Raw genomic sequence first — 6,078 nt, 5'->3', positions numbered from 1 at the left:
CGCCACTCTGAGCCACTCCCCCGGACTTGAAACGGAATACAGACAACCAAAACCGACGGCCCCCGCCTTTCCGAGCAAAAAGAGACTTCTCCGGAATACCGTGTTCCTGTCGTGGATTGTTGACGATTCAACATTTTGACGTTTTTTTTTTTTTTTTTTTGTGTGTTTTTGTTTATTTTACCCTTGAGACACTTTTAAATGAGCGGGGGAGGGGCGACTGCGGTCCCAGAGGAGGACCGACACTGCCTGCACTTTATGTTTGAGACACTCTTGGGGCGATTTTTAAAAGTAACCCGTTCCCCATCCGCACACCAAGTCTGTTCACCCGCTCCCACTTCTCTGTATCACTCTTTATTTTTTATCATTCGTTTTTCATTTTTCTTTTCTTTCTTTCCGGACCCTGTTCTCCTTTTCCACCGTCGCCACACTACCCGTCGCCCTCGCCGTCTTTGTCGTTTTGTCTCCTGGCACTTATTTCCTTCCCGCTATCACCCCCCCCCGCCAGCCGACGCCTCGTTCTGACGTTTGTGAGTAAAAAGAAAAAAAAACGGTAGTTTGGTGACGTGGTCCTGTCCCGTTGTGAGGAGGCTGGCCCAGGGCAGCTGTACTGGTGGGCTGTCCACCCCCCCCCCACCCAACCCCACCACCACCACACCTGGCTTGTCTCCACCTTGTGCCATCCGCTCAGCGACTATCAGACTATTGAAATGTATGGGAGGGCGAAAAGACGAGGAGACTCCAGTTCAACGAAGACCTGAGGGGGGGCGGGGGGCAGGGGGGGTTGTCATGTGTCATGGAAGAGCCTTCAGAATCAAAGAGCCGGAGATGAACCTCAGATTGTGTCGTGGTTTTAGGATGACAGAAGAAGAACAATGTTTACACATGTAATGTGTGTGTGTGTGTTGTGTGTGTGTGTTGTGTGTGTGTGTGTGTGTGTGTGTGTGTGTGTGTGTGTGTGTGTGTGTGTGTGTGTGTGTGTCCATCCCTGCCCCGCCCACCTCACACCAAGGTTTGCCTATTCGTCGGTCCGTCTTTCACTCTGTTGCTCTCTTGGTATTTGTAGTTCTGTTATTTTGTAGTTCTTTATATTTGGTTTCTAGAAGGTCAGGGGCCCACAGGCTAATACTGTGGAGGGGGAACTGAGAACACACGCACACACGCGCGCACACACCCTAGAAGTAACATCATTAATGTGCCGATACATCGGGAAACAACTAAGGGCATGTAGGGTTTGGTTCAAGCCTGAAGTTAACCTCGAGGTTAACTCAGATACTCACAAATGTAAAACTATTTAAAGGAGCAAAAACGGAATCAAAGTAAGACACCTAGTCGACGGCGTCTATTGTATTTGCTTTACACATACACGCGTTCCCACTCTCATCGGCACTAGCTATCCGCCATCGTCCCTACAGACGCCGTTTACCTGAAGGACCCCCCCCCCCCCCGTGTCTCCAGCCAACATGTCTGTCGGTAGTACGCTTGACTGGTGGTCTGTCTCCCCTTCACTCACACTGACGGGGAAACATGGCAGTCCCTCATGGGCATTACGTCAGGCTAAATGCTACAAGTTTACATTGTGAATGCGAATGTACCGTGTCTGCTTTTATGTGCTTCATGATCATACACATGGGGTGGGGTGGGGGGGTTATTCAACGCAGACTCTTAAGTATTCACTTACACCACGATTGATTATCTACGGTGGTGGGGATGAAATGATCCAAGCATATCCGTTTATGAACCAACCACGTTTTGTTGCCAATTTGATACGTTTGTGTTATTTTACGTGAGATGCGTTTCACCCCCCCGTCTGTGTACTTCTGTTTCGTTTTGTGTTTTAAGCACTGGTTGGGTTGAGTCCGCTATACGTTGTGACCTGGTCCGTGGGCAGAGCGGGAACATGGGCCGTTGTCCAATCAAAATGTGAAAACAAATGGGTTGTCTGCGGCCCGTTCGCTGCTTTGTACAAGACATTGATTTGTATTTTAGTTTTTCTTTTTCAGTTTGTTGCATTGTACAGGCTGTTACATAACATTAAAATCATATCTTCCCAATTTGTAAAAAAATGAAAAGAAATAAACCAAAAAACAGAACGAGATGCAAATGACTCTTTTCTGCAATTTGGGTGACTTGTGGGATTCGATCATAAGTGCATGTTATCATATTTGATCTGGGATAAAAAAATGTGCTATCCTATTTTAACCTGGATTAATAGTTTTATTTTATGTAGGATATCAGGTCATCTTTTAAGCGTGATCAGCAGTTTCAAAGGATGCGGTCAGAGAGTCTTTGCTTAGGAAGGTTCCTAACTCTACTGAACTACCCTGAAGTATCCAAGTGGTGACCATAAGAGCTGTTTAAACTCTCCTAATGCTAAGGAAAGGTGCTTCTATAATGCTTACGTTCTCCTTTAGCATAGGTTACACTGGATACTGTAGGTGCGGTACGGCAGGCCTGTTGGTGTTATGTTCATGTATACTGACCTGTAAACAGTCCCTTGACCTGTTCCTTGTTCATGGCAGGGGGCTCTACTTTCTGCACGGAGTGACCAGACGGAACGCCAGGCCAGCTATTACACATCGGTCTGCAGTTACATGTAGCAAGAAGACCCTTGATCTTGTATGTTCTGTGAGCCTACCGATGGCTCAGACCTCACACTGAAGTGGAGGTGAGTGACGAAATTTTGTAATATATAAATATGTTTGTCCTCAAGAGGATATTCAGACAGAGTTTTAACGGCACAGTAGTAATACAGACCTACAAAAATTGTTCCAGCTGATGGTTATGGAGTGTGAGTGCAAGGATGGCAATTTAAGGACATTGCAAACAAGGTTAAGTAGAAAAAGCTTTTATTGAGCAAACAGTATCCTTTTAACATCTGTGAAACTAAACAAGCATTTGGTTATCGTAAAACTAGAACCTAGGCTTTAGCATTGCCTTCTCAGGGGTGAAACCGTCTAGCCGTCACCAAGTCCTTCAGGAAATAGACCACTTTGCTGTATTTCGTTGGCTTATCAGCCATTATTTCTTCTGTACCGCTCACATTAAGCAGGGGGGCTGCAGTGGGATCATTGCCATCAAACGCTATTTTCTGTTGGACTGGGACACAGAAAACAACGCAGGATAAATGAACAGAGTTCAACAAGGAGCACATTGAGCAACGCTTTACGAGTCATCACGTACCAAAGCGCGCGTCATGTCGAATGCTGCCAACACCCGCGTAGTCAGATACAAACTTGTGGAGTTGGAACAGGCGATAGAGGCCAGACAAGTGATAGGCACACTGCACAGTGATCCTGTGGAAAGGGAGAGCACCGTTTAATCTCTGCAAGGCTAACCGTTGGCAGGGACCAGCTGGAAGAGAGCCGCACCTTTCAGGCGCTTGCATGGCCAGACGAGGGGGTCCTTTTTCAGTGAGGATCTTTGGCTCGAAGACTACCTCGTTTTCGTACACGACAAAGTCATTTGTAAGCTAGAAACAACGCAGTGCTTTGCATTACTTAAAGCCAGTCAAGAAAAGTCCCACGCTCATGCTCTGGTGACAGAGATGAAATAATTGAAAACTGGTGCGTTACCTTAACCTTCGTTCCGCAGGTTTGGACCCCAAACGTGAACAGGGCCAACGATTTGTCGCTTTCTTCTGCACCACAGGTTCTGTTTAGGAGTGAAAGCCTGTAGGGGTCCCCATCACTAGGGATGGCAGACAGGTTTGCCACTATGGTCACCTGTCCTTTTGGGGAACATACTGGAAACAAGGCAAACACATTTTTTTTTTTAATAATACCATAATTTGTTGATGAAAGGGAAATAATTCCCTTTCTTTACACGAGCAATACATACATGATGAGCCTCTTACCGATCATTTCAGTTGTGGCAAACTGACAAGTTTTGACGGTGGTGCCTTTCACTTTGAAGGACTTCAAGTCGCGTACAAGAATCTCGAAGGTGGCTGCAAAAGTCTTCATGCCAATGTTCTGTGTGGGAGAACATATGCTAGCGCCGAGTTTAACTGTGCAACATCTTAAGTACAAAATGATGTAAACGCGAATAATACCTTATAGATGTAGCCAGTGGAAAACAGCGGCACATTCAGTATCTGACCCTCACTGGTGTTAGTCAGGCTGTACCCTTGCTCCATAGCAAACACCTCCGTCAGTGGGTAAGGGCCAGCATAGACTGCCCACAGGTAGGCAAAGGGCCCCAAGTCCAGCTTAAAGCTGATGCCCTTCTCATAGCAGTGAGCCTCAAAGATCGGGGGAACTTGTGACAAAAATAATAATAATAAGTCCATAGTACAAGGTTAACAGCAGATGCTGAACAGGGTCAAGAGATAAAGAGCTTGCCAGTGCGTCAACTTACAGACATCTTTAAACACTGCCACAACTGTGGCATGGAGATAAAAGGATTCCACCATCGCCGGCATAATGGAGAGTGTAAAGTTCATGTCCAAAGTGTATTGCAGAATTCCCTCATCAGAGAGCTAGTTGGGAAAAAAGATATTTAATTGTGAGCAAGTTCAAGTAAAGCATTTGTAGAATAAACAGTAATAAAGGATCCTACCTCCATGGGGACAATAGGGTGGTTGAAGCGCATCCCCAGAGTGTAACCATGGGTGTGATTAGGATGAACAACTTCTGAGATGTTGGCATTCATAACATCACCAATATACTCCCTGCCAGTCAACATCAAAGCAGTCAACTGTACATCTTCGGCAAATACCCCAATGTAGACGGTGAAAGTATGCTCTGACAACACCGTTTCTGCGATTTAAAAGGCTCAGTCAGCATACCGGTTGAGATAGCAATAAAGACTTTTGAACTACGATTACTTACGGTTTATGCAGATGTTGGGCCATGATAGAAGTGGTGAAACAAGCGGCCTGTACTGACGAAGTCTGGTGTCCATCTGATTCACGTCAATGAACTGATTCTCAAAGTACAAATTGAAGAGGTAGTACTCGCTGTAGATGTTGTGCTGCACAAAGCTCTGAAAGTAAAGCAGGCAAGGGCGTCACCCGGATGAAGCACTGAGGAATCCAGTGCGACCTGCCAAGGAAAGGACAGTCCTGCCCACCTTCTTGTAGCCTCCTACGGCTTCAAAAGGGATGGTGACCTGGACCTGAGACCCAAACACCTCCATGTTGTAGCCCCTCGCCGCGGCGTCCGCTGGCTCCAGGAGCTGGCCATTGGCGCCGATGCGGAGTCGTTGGCTCTGCTGGTCAGTTTCGCCAGTCTCCAGAGGGTTCACCCACACCAGACTGCTGTCGTTGTAGAACCCGTTGTCTGGGGAACCGAACACCCTTCCTGAGTATGTGCAGGCAATGGGAAATGGACTGCCAGTGACACCAATGTCGACTCACTCATTGGGCAGGCAGCAAGCAAGTCTACGACGATAACGGTCCAACCTTTCCTGGTGAAAAGTGTTGCGTGCACGGTGTCCACGGTCACGCCGTCGACCTGTAGGAGAAGGTCGTTTGCATTACAAGAGGTGAACCTCAAGCAGCCAGTGCTTGGGTGGCAGTTTTAAAGTGTAACTTACAAGGGTAACGGTAGAGTCAGGCTGTCCATAAGGCATACGAAAGACATATCTCCCTTGAGTCATGCTAATCGCGTAACCGTTTTCCCGTGCAGTGGACAGCGTGACTGGACTAAACTGCTGGGCCCCTTTCTGAAACAGTACTTGCCAATCGTCGTGAGCCAAACCGTACGCCTGGGGACGAATGAAAACACCCTGGTGTTAATGAGGTGCTTTAAGCTGCATTTCCACGTGATGCTTTAATGAGCCAAGTCAACTTACAACATCTACAGCAGAAGTCCACTGACCACCTTTATTACCCGGAAAGCGCATGTCCTTCCTCATGGTTAGCTGTAGAGGAAGTGAGGTAACTATTTAAAAGCAGCAAGGACACAAAGTGACCTCCAAATGCGTCCGTCCAGTTTGTTCCAGCTTACTTCCATGTAGTTGACCTCACAGTTGAGCTCTCTGGAAGACCAGGGCAGAGTGGGTGTGCACGTCTTATTCACATCGTAGGTCTCCTCCACTCCGTCTTGCGTTACAATCATGTTGAAGCTAAACGTGAGT

The sequence above is a fragment of the Pollachius pollachius genome, assembly GCF_949987615.1.
Source record: "Pollachius pollachius genome assembly, chromosome: 20".
NCBI lineage: Eukaryota > Metazoa > Chordata > Actinopteri > Gadiformes > Gadidae > Pollachius > Pollachius pollachius.
This window is presented reverse-complemented; position numbering follows the sequence as displayed.